Genomic DNA, 11,667 nt, shown 5'->3' with positions numbered 1-11,667 from the left:
GACTCTGGTATACATTCTTCAAAGTGCTTTGCCCTTGCACAGCATATAGGCTCAGTGAAGCCAGCCAGCATCAGCCCTCAGTTATATCCCAACCCTGTTTAGTCTGGCAGTTGCTCAGACAGGAGCTGCGTTCTTAAGGGCGGGCCAGTTCCTTCCTGCCTGAGGAGTCTAACGAAGTGCTGAGCTGGGCAGAACTCCCAGTGCTCTCTGGGTCCCAAAGCAAGCAAACAGAAACCTCATGCAGGGCCACGTGAGGTCAGGTGGGGCGGGGCCTGGAAGCCCGAGCTGCAATAGGATTGGCTGCTGTTTGACACACCATTTCAGGAGCCCGCCAGCCACAGGAGGCGCAGCACCCTTGTTGTTTCTTCCCGGCCCCTCCCTCACTTGTGTTTGTAGGGTGGGGGGGGGCATCGCCTCAGAACTTCCCTCAACTACGTGAACTCCGAAGAGAAGTTTCTTCTCTTCACCAGCTGTTTCTGATCCAGAAATCTCTGTAGAGATGTGAGTGATGCCACTCACACTGCTAGCCAGCCGCCCAAGGAAGATGAACGCTGTGCCCTTCGGACCTTAGCAGAAGTGTTCTTTGGGGGCAGGACCAGGCTGAGGAGCAATCAGGGAGAAAAAAACAGCACTGAGTTTTCAACCAAGATTTAGCTGAAATCATCTTGGTTGTGCATAACCCCCAAAATGACCTTAGAAACATTTCTCCCATGACTCTTGAGGCTTCACCTTCAAGTGGGCATTACTGCCCACTTACCCTGTGCCAAGCAAACAGGCTATTGCCAGCTCCCCAACCTAGACTCCAGCACTTCAGGCCTTGCCCCACTGCCTGTCTATCTGCTTTTCGAGAACAATTCATTGGTATGAGGAAGAAAGGTGGCAGATTGCAGATGGTGGGGAAATTGCTTTACTATTCTCTGTCTAAAAATTGTCAAGTTCAAAGTAAACGCCTTTTAGATGCGACATACTAATAGTCTACACCAATATCAGGCTACAAATTTTTACAGATTTTTTTTATTTTTGTGGTGGTAGGGTATCAAACTCAGATCCGGACATCTAGGTCACTTCTTCACCACTAACCTACATCCTCATTCCACATTTTGCTTTTTAAAAGTTTAAAGGGCCTATTTATTCTCCACAACAGCTATTTTGCGTTACATACTGTTGATGATCCACTGACAAAGACTTTGTTTTTTTTTATTTTTTTGGTTTTTTGGTTTTCAAGACAGGGTTTCTCTGTATTGCTTTGGAGCCTGTCCTGGAACTCGCTCTGGAGACCAGGCTGGCCTGGAAACCACAGAGATTCAACTGCCTCTGCCTCCCGAGTGCTGGGTTTAAATGTGTTTGCCACCACTGCCTGTCAAGAACTTATTTTTTTGAGACAGGGTCTCGCTTTGTAGATCAATCTGACCGGTAACTATGTAGCTCAGGACAGGCCTGTAACACACTCATTACAATCGCCCATCTCTGCCTCCCAAGCGCTAGAATTACAGAGTTGAGAGCCCATCCCAATACCAATACTGTAAAGGTGAGGCAACTGCAGCAAGTGGTTTACCTGTGGACACATAGCTTATAAAAGGTCAAAGCAGGATCAGGACTGAGTTCTGTCTGATCCAGCACACCCTACAGTTAAATTTCTTCCCCAAGCAGTGTCTAGGTTGTCCATATTACTCTTGATATCTTAACAAGCTGGGCCTACCAGAGAAAATGATCCCCTGTCTGCCTGTCTCAAACTTCAGCGTGCTGGAGTTGCGTATCAGTGGAAACAGGTGGACGGACACATCAATGCCACCAGCTGAATTGTCCTGAGAAGGCTTCTCCCAAAGCTCTCCCGGTGGTGGTGATCTGCTGCCAGGCTGCGGGTTGGGTGACAGAGCGGTAAGCACCTAAAGAGAAGCAGGGACAGCTGGCAAGTTGGCAGAAAGGTAGCCTGCCATGTCTCCTTGGGTTCTTCAATGCCTGACACATCTTGGATGGGTTCTTGGTTCACTTCTCTAAAGATATTAACAAGGGCAGGGGAGCCTAGTGAATATTTAATAGACAAGTATAAAAAGTTTCACAGACTCTGTCTACATAAAGTTCTTTTGAAGGTCCACACAAAGCCACAGGGGCCTCTTGGAACTCTCAATCCAAGGAAATGATTAACTTTCCTCATTTCTGGAGAACGATGCAATCTGTTTATGAAATGCCTAAATTAATGGGAGGGGATCAAGTGCAGTTGGGGGTTTTCCACCATCGTTCATCTGAAGCTCCTGGTCAGGGAAATTTGAGCCTGGGGCCCACTTGGCTTCCTGACCACTTCCTGCTCCCAAGCTCCTCCAACACTGTGCCTTTAATAAGTCCAGGTTGTTCCCAGTTCGGCGTTAGTTAACCCTTTGAAGTCTGGGTAGACATATCATACTTAAAACCCACAAACCATTTAATATAGATCAAAGATTGGCCAGCAGTGCAATTGTGCCTATGTAGCTGTTTCCACTGGAGGGATCAAATGAGATAATATGGGTGTGAAAACCTGGTGTGATCCTTGCAGCACAGTGAAGGACTTTAGTATATTTCTCAATAGAATGACTTATTTCTTTATAAGATGGATGCTTATGAGGGCCCTTTGAACAGACCAAATTGGTACTTGTTGAGTGTGGAAAAGCAGTAAATTTCCCTTGTACTGCTTTCCATGTTTCCCAAGCTAATGGACTTCGGATGCATTGCCTTTCTCACTTCAAGTCACTATAATTTGCTTTTTCTTTGTTTTTCCCCAAGAAGGAAAGTAAAAGACGCAACTTGCAAACCTATTCCTAGAAATTTAGGAACTTGGTTTTGTCCGTGGCTCTTGTGAAATGCTAGCAGTGAGTGCTCGAGTGGGCAGGGCTGTACACACAGAGGCTTTCTGGGCCACTCCTGTACCGCAGAGCTGTCAAGACAGGGCAGCCTGGGAAATGGAGATGGTGGATATTCTAAGAAAACCTCTTCTCAAGAGATCTGAGGTGATTCTCCTATGGTGCTGGAGGGAAAAGAAAATTGATTCAGCCCTTCGGAGGGGAATTTGACAATATCTCACAAAATCATCTGTGCATGTATCTTTTGACTCACCAATTGCATTTCTAGGAATCTATCTCCAATAGTCTGTAAATGCCTATGTGCAAAGGTAACTACTGCAGGGTTGCTTATGATTGCAAAATATTAGAAAAACGGGGCTGGAGATGTAGTTTTAGTTGGTAGAGTTCTTGCTTCGCATTCCTGAGGCCCTGGGTTCCATTCCCAACACTACAAAAATGTCATAACGTCTACAAACAAAACAGATATTACTGCACAGACTACAGCATGTCCACAGCGGAGTATTACACAGCTGTGAAAATAATACGGACACTCCCTATGAACTGGTCGGGAGTGACTTCTAGGCTTGTTCTTTGTTTAATTAATTGATGTTGAGATAATAGGCTCTTGCTAGGTAGCCCAAACCTGGAACCTGCAACCCTCCTGTCTCAGCCTCTCAAGTACTTGGATTATAGGTGTGAGGCACCACACCCAGATAGGATAGGTAGTTAATAACATAACAAGAATGGGACAGAGGTAGCTCAGTGGTAGAGTACTTGCCTAGCATACGCACGAGGCCCAGGGGTCTAAAGCTAACATCACAAAAGCAAAGACAAGTGCAGAAAGTGTCTGCATGGCATTCCTTTTTGCCTAAGAAGTAGAAGCAAAAACTCTCTATATAAGAAACAATATATAATATATAACACATATACATTATCTGTAGTATATATGCAAATCTGTTCATTTGTGCAGAAAGAAACAGAAGAATAAGCCAGAAACTAATAGAATTGGTTATCTACATGAAGAGGGGAAAACAACACATAATGGGCACTAAAGAGGCATTTCTGGTGTTGATTCATATGGTATACTAGAGGGAATAGTTGATTCAGCTGAGGAGTTTCGGGAAAGTTTTCTGTTGCTGTCTTGAAAGATGACTATGCCATCACCAGGCTGGCTGACCTTAATGGAGAGATTATTACTGACAGGTGGAAGGGTTATGAGCAAAGGCCCAGTAGTAGAACAGCTTGGCATGTAAGGTGACCCAGGCATTGCGTGGGAGTTGTTTTTTTTTTTTTTTTTTTTTTTTTGAGAGGAGTCACTGGAGGGGACAGACATGACCGAGGCCTGGACATTCTGGACATTCTGTTAGGCAATGATCCAGAGTATGAATTTCATTGGAGATGAGAAGCCATAGGAGTATTTTGAGCAGAGGGGAGATCCAAGCAAGTTCATGTTGCAGCAATTCCTCTGGCTAGAAGTGTGTGGTGTGGATTGCACAGGGTGGGGGAACAGCAGTGAGGGTTATTAGGGAACTACTGTGACCACAGTGGTCACACAGGAGAGACTGGTGGCTTGTACCTTGAACATAAGTAAAGGTGTTCTTGGTCAATGTAGATTTCAGAATGAGAAGTAAAGAAGATTTTGATGCTTAAAAAGTTGAGAAAAACCAGACAGTGGTAGTGCACGCCATTCATTCCATCACTTGGGAGGCAGAAGCAGGCAGATGTCTGTGAGTTCAAGGCCAGCCTGGTCTACAAATCGAGTTCCAGGACCACCTACAAAGCCACAGAGAAATCCTGTCTCGAAAAAGAAAAAAAGCTGAGATAAGGTCTCACTAAATTGCCTAGGCTAGCTTTAAATTCACTCTGTAGTCCAACAGGTCTTGCCCTTTTGACCCTTTCATGGGCTATCAGGTCTGGCCCTTGAGAAGATTTTGCACATTCCCATCACAATGAAATGATAAGTGTCTTCTCGTGGTTTCAACAGCTTTTTAGACCTGAAAAAAGAATCCACTAACAGAATTCACTACCACTTATCGGTCCATTCATCTACTCATGGGCATCGTGGTTGCTTCCAGGTTTGGGCACTGATGAATAAAGTTGTTATAAACACGGTCAAGGTCTTTTTGTATGCGTGTAAGTTTTCAGGTCATCCAGGCAAATACTAAAGAGTATTGTTGTTGGATCATGTGACAAATTCGGTCTCGCGGCTCTTCCAACACCATTGTCCCACCATCTTGCATTCCCAGGCAGCAAAGAATCAAAGTTCCTGTAGCTCCACATCTTTACCAGCTTCGAATGCTTGGAAATGTCTAGATTGGGGCCACAATAGCAGGCGTCTCATTCTTTTGTTAATTTGCAATTCCCTGAGGATGCACGGTGTTCTGGTTTTTTGGTTTTTGTTTTTTATCTTTGGTGTTCTGTATTTTTTCTTTGCTTTCGTTCTTTCTTTTCCTTTCTTTCTTTTTGGTTTTTCAAGACAGGGTTTCTCTGTGGCTTGGTGTTCTGTATTTTTTCTTGTGCTCATATTCTCTCTCTCTCTCATCATCATCCCTCCCCACTGCTCCCTCCTTCTTTTTCTTCCTCCTTTCATCCCATATCTCTGTCTCTGTTTGAGACAAATTTACACTATGCAAATGAAATTGACCTGGAACTCACTCTATAGCCTAGGCCGGCCTTGAATTTGTGATTCTTCTGCCTCAGCCTCTCCAGTTTTGAGGAGACAGAAATGTACTATCATGCCTGGAAGTTTTTAATTTGAATGAAACTTCATTTATCAATTATCCTTCACAGATTATGTGTATGCTCTTTCATTTGAAAAGTTGTCAGCTGGGCGTTGGTGGCGCAAGTCTTTAATCCCAGCACTTGGGAGGCAGAGGCAGGTGGCTCTCTGTGAGTTCAAGACCAGCCTGGTCTCCAGAGCTAGTTCCAGGACAGCCTCCAAAGCCACAGAGAGACCCTGTCTCGAAAAACAAAACAAAAAATAAAAAGTCATCACCACACTCAATCTGTGCCTGTAGTGATGGCTATGGAGACAGCTCAACCTAAAAGTCATAATCTTACTTAAAGCAAAATGAGATTTATTTTGTCAGTAGTTATGTAACTCTATTTTTATAGTTCTTCAGCATGAATTCCAAGGATAACAGGTTGTCACAACGTCAAGACACTGGATGCACCTTGAAACTGTTCTCATATATTATCCTACAGGTTTCTGTAGCTTGTTTTTGAGATACTTTTGTGATGTTTGCTTATTTTTTTTTTCGATACAGGGTTTCTTTGCACAACAGTCCTGGCTGTCCTAGAACTTGCCGTGAAGACTAGGCTGGCCTTGAACTCACAGAGATCCACCTGCCTCTGCCTCCCGAGTAATGGGATTAAAGGGTTTGCTCCATCACCACCCTGGATTCATTTTTGTACACATGTTTTTTCATGATAACAATTCTCTCAGACAGTGTGAATTTATTAGCTGAAGAGTCTCATTTCTCCTGGGCAGATCATATCCGATATGTTAAACTCAGGATCAGATAGAGCTGTTCGTCATTCTCTTTCCTCCCCCCAGCTCCTCCCATGTAGCCTAGCCCCCTTTCTCTCATTCAAACTCACGGCCTCTTGTTTCATTAATCGTTGTTGCATGCATCAATGCATATGTACAAACATGTATATTCCTCAGCATAGTCTATATGATGTTACATGTTTGCATGTTTTCAGGGCTGACCATTTGATACTGGATAACCAGTTGGTGTGTTCTTCCCTGTTTCTCCTGCTCTCAGCATTCCTCGGTGGCCCTATAGCTCTTTATGTAGGAATGAGGCCTTGTGAGCTTTCCCCCATACACATTGGCATATCAATTGGTGTCTCCCTTGTTCAGCTCATGTTTAGGCAGCCACGTTGAAGGAGACTTCATGGATGTGGATTTTGATGTTAGTCAAGAGACACAGTCTTAGCCAGGCGTTGGTGGCGCATGCCTTTAATCCCAGCACTCTGGAGGCAGAGGCAGGCGGATCTCTGTGAGCTCGAGGCCAGCCTGGTCTACAAGAGCCTCCAAAGCCCCAGAGAAACCCTGTCTCGAGGGGAGAGGGGGTGAGAGGGAGAGGGGAAGGGGGGAGGAAAGAGGGGAGGGGGAGAGGGGAGGGGAGAGGGAGGGGGAGAATGCACTCAGGTAGTGCCCTGATCACCCAGGGGTCCATGGCTGTGTAGTCTGCTCACAGGTGCAAGGGACCCCTTTAAAGACAGACCCCGCCCACTTATGTTCTCTTGCCAGCTGTTCCCCTGGGGTAGTCAGGACTTTTCCTGTCTCCCTCTTTTCTTCTGTCCTCTGTCTCTTTGTCTCTTTACCTTATTTTCTTACCTCCCCCTCAATAAAATTTTCAATATGAGTCATGTCTACAGGTCTCTGTTTCCCCACCCACCCACCATCCATCACCCGCCCCAGGACCTCGATCCTCGTGGTCCCAGCTCGGGATTGGGAGCCCACCACTCGCGGTCCCAACCCACTCCTCATTATTCCTAACGCCCGGTTCCCCTGGCTCTTATAATCTCTTTGCTCTCTCTTCAGCAATATTCCTTCACCTCAGGTACAGGTGTGCTGTGGATGTATCCGATGGGACTGGGCTCCACAACTTGTGACTTTCCCCAGTGTGCCTCAATCCCTGTGCCCCTCTGCAGGACAGACTAGCTATAGGAGCTTAGAGCTGGCTATCTCTCCCATCCACATTCTTCCCACCTACCCCCATCCTTCACACATACATGCCCCATCTATGTGGGAGGTTCCAGAGAGCTGGGGTCGAGTATGCCATTCCCCAAGGTTGGTTAGGCTCGGATGTCACGTCAGCAGGTTACTTTCTAGTTAATTGGTTTTCCTGAGGTCTTTAAAAGAAGAACAGAATGCTCTGGCATATTTTAGAATGTTTTCTTTTCTCCTCCGCCCCCCTTCCAGAAGCCGGAGCGGGGTGTTTCTGATGTTGGCTGTGAGCTGGTGGAGCTCCTGGAGGTAAAACAAATGCCTGCTGCTACTCAGGGCAGGGTTGCACAGGCAATGTGTAACTAACTCGCAGGCTTGTCCACAGCCTCCAGCAATTTGTCAATTACAGTCCAGAGTTTTCTGACCTGGAACTGGCCTCTGCAAAGGTTTTTTTGTTGTTGTTTTGGCAAGTTGTCATTCTTTGTAAGTTTGGAGGTAGTTTTCCCTGTGAATTTTAAAAGTATTGTTGATTAACTAGGTTGGTGACACTTGGCTGTAATACTACTGGTCACAAACAGATCAGGAGTTTAAGGTTATCTTCAGCTACAGAGTTAGAGTCTGGCCTAGGGTGTGCAAGAGCCTGTCTCAAAACACAAAAGAATAAGAAGCAGAGAAGGGGGCTGGAGAGATGGCTCAGAGGTTAAGAGCACTGACTGCTTTTCCAGAGGTCCTGAGTTCAATTCCCAGTAACCACATGGTTACCATCTGTAATGAGATCAGGTGCTCTCTTCTGGCCTGCAGGCAGAACACTGTATACATAATAAATAAATCTTTTAAAAATTATATTAAAAAAGAAGCAGAGAAGGGGGAAGAGGAAGAAAAAGAAGAGGGGGAGGAAGAAGAGGAGGAGGAGGGATCTGTGTGTGTGTGTGTGTGTGTGTGTGTTGAAGTTTTAGTTTTTACAGCCTTTCATTTGTTAGGACTATATGGAGACTTTGTGTGGCCATATTGGGGGGGGTGCACACACATGCAAGGACCTATAGAAACCAGAAGAGAAACTCATATCTTGCTCTAGCACCTTCTCTCTGACTCCCTGGAGACAGGGTCTGTCACTGAACCTGGAGCTTGCTGTTTTGTGTTTTCCTGAGACTGGCTAGCCAGCAACCACCAGTGATTCTCCCATCTCTGCATGCCATGGGGCTGGCCTTACAGGAATACACATGGCCAAGTCCTGCTTTTTCACATGAGTCCTGGGGGCCCAAACCCAGGTTCTCAATGCTTGTGCAGCAAATGCACTTACCCACTGGGCCATCTAACTTTGTTCTGTGCCCGAACAGAACACTCTCTCTCTCTCTCTCTCTCTCTCTCTCTCTCTCTCTCTCTCTCTCTCTCTCTCTCTCTCTGTGTGTGTGTGTGTGTGTGTGTGTTTATTTAGTTTGCCTCCCTAATTATATTATAGTTTTGCATGAACAGAAATTTTATCTTTCTGAAGAACAGGATCTTACTATGTAGCCTGCAAACCCCAATCTTTCTGCCTCTGCCTTTTCTGTGTTGGAGTCACAACTGTGCAGTACTATACCTGGTTTTTTGACTGTTACTCACTTTCTGTCTTCAGGGCCTGGTGCTAAATGTTCAGTGACAAAAAAGGCACTGGACATCACAAGCTTGTATGATCTAGGGGAGGCCACTTCCTCCCGCCCAGCCTTGGTTTCCTTAACACTTGATGCTATTCTTACTTGTTTCTGTTTTTGTCTTCCTGCCTCCCTCTACTACAGTTGAGCCACTCGAATTCAGGAGTCTTACCTGTCCATGAACCATGTATGCAAGAGGTTCTCTCCAAGAATTTGTCCACTGAACAAATGCATGATGGAATGGCTGACTCTACAGGAGTTGGGCCTTGGCCTTGACGCTTTGATGGCAAATTCTGGGAAGTTCCCCTGCCCATCCCACCATGGGGTGCCTGTCTAGGCAAGTTGTAGGAATAGTTACATGGTCACATGGGTTAAACTGGCGTGAAGTTTATGGAAAAACAAAACTCACCAAACTTTGGAACTCAGCAGCCTCCCTTCATGTTACCCGGGAGAACAGGGGCTCTGCTCCAACATGTGTGTGGGACAACAATTTGAAGCTTGATGTTCAGCCCGTCAAAACCACACAGACTTATGTAACGTGACCCCGTTCCTTGATTTTGTAAAGAAGGCGGGGGAGGGGGGTTGTAACTGGGAGGAGAGAATGTAGTTATTTACCAGTTTCTTCCTAAGGGCAAAAAACAGAATGTTCAGCATTCAAGGGAGGGGCGGGAGTTGGGTTCTGCCTGAGTAATTCTTGCTCACTGGAAAGACGGGGTCAGGTGACAAACTTCCATAGCTAGGCCTGGCACCCGAAAGGGCCGTGCCCAGAGGCAGGGCGAATGCCTTCTTGAAATCCTAGTTTCTCCAGCTCTTTGTAACATTGCCCTGGTGTCCCATTTCCTAGGCTGTACAGGAATGTTAGACAGGTCTAAACTGTAGGCCCTGCAGGGGAAATTGGAGGTAGAAGAGGTAGCTAAGGAGCCCTTGAGACAAGTACTGAAGAGCCCCTGACCTGCGCGTGTGTGTGCGTGTGTGCACTTGAGCACTTGCATGAGTACACACAGACACACACACACACACACACACACACACACACACACACACACAGAGAGAGAGAGAGAGAGGGAGAGAGACAAAGCTGCCTCTAAGGCTGTATGGCCCAGGTTGGCCTGCAATCCACCATCTACCTGCTTCAGCTTCTGGAGTGTTGGTGTTCCAGGCTTTCGTCACTATGCCTGACCCTTACCTTTTCTTACTTCTTCTTCCTCTCCCTCATCCCCTTCTTTTTTGGGACAAGATCTCACTACATAGCCCAAGCAGGCCTAAAGCTCACAATGTAGCCCAGCTAACTCAGTGCTACAGTGATTCTCCTGCCTCAGTTTTCCAAGGACTGGGATGACAGTTGTGCACCATCACATGCAGCCCTTGCCTTTTCTAAAGGTGAAAGACACGTCCGTGTCTGCCTCTCTTGCAGGTGTGAAGCTTCTGAGGTAGGGAATGACACAAGGGGATGACAGGGGTCAATCAGGCCTTCCATAACACTCCATTTTCTATGTCCTCCTCTGTGTGGCAGTGACTGCTCTTCAGCAAGCTCCAAGACTATTGAAATGCATCTGTACTCCTAGGTTTGTGGAACTGGGTGTTATTGTGTAATTTGTTCATCCACACACAGAGGAAATCCTTAAGACCTGAAAGAAAGCTACATTCCTGCAGGGCGTGTGTCTGGTGTGGCAGTCTTGGCCTTCACTCCCAACACTTGAGAAAGTGGGGAAAGAGAATGTCAAATTCAAAGACAGTCTGGGTTGCATAGCAAGATCCCATCTCAAAAATTAATGCGCAAACATACGCAGGCTACAGTCCCAGAGAAAACATTGCCCAGATATAAACATCCCCAGACAACCCATGTGTCCTGCAGGAGGCTGCAGCGGGAAGAGGGAAGGGTTGGAAAAAGACAGAATATGATGACTCTCCAGGCCTCTCTCAGCCTTAAAATGAAGAGGCTTTTTCCTACTGGAACCCCTGCTTTGAATAGTCAACTTTGGGATGAGAGCTGATTGTTTGTTGTTTTGTTTTGGAAACAGGGTTTCTCTGTGTGTCACCATTGTCCTGGAACTCACTCTGTAGAGCAGTCTGCTGTCCTCGAACTCACACAGATCCACCTGCCTCTGCTATCCGAATGCTGGGATAAAAGGTGTGTGCTACCACCACCTGGCAAGAGCTGACTATTTTAAAGATGGCCACGAAAAGACATTTAACAGGATAGTCGGGGTTCCCTGTTTCTAGAGTTCCTCTGATCACCTTCTGAGGCCTTCTTACATTATGGAAATTCATTCCATATCAGGAGAGACACTCCTCCCAGGACTATCCTTTGTGGGAGTTAGTGGTTCCAGACCTTTCTGTGAAGCTCTTTTCTATGTGTTCTCCTCTTTCTGTCTCCCTTCCTTCATTATGTCTTGGTATATCTAAATATCTGAGGGTAGAAATACCTGCTGCCTCTCCAGTGTCTGTGTTCTCTGGTGCAAATGTGAATTTGTTCAGTGCTCACAGTGTGATCACTCGAAGGAAGCCTCTCTTATGAATAAGGGTGGGCAGATCACGCTCTGGC

Source organism: Cricetulus griseus, chromosome X (genome assembly GCF_003668045.3).
Source record: "Cricetulus griseus strain 17A/GY chromosome X, alternate assembly CriGri-PICRH-1.0, whole genome shotgun sequence".
NCBI classification, from domain to species: Eukaryota; Metazoa; Chordata; class Mammalia; order Rodentia; family Cricetidae; genus Cricetulus; species Cricetulus griseus.
Note: the sequence above shows the minus strand (reverse complement) of the source record.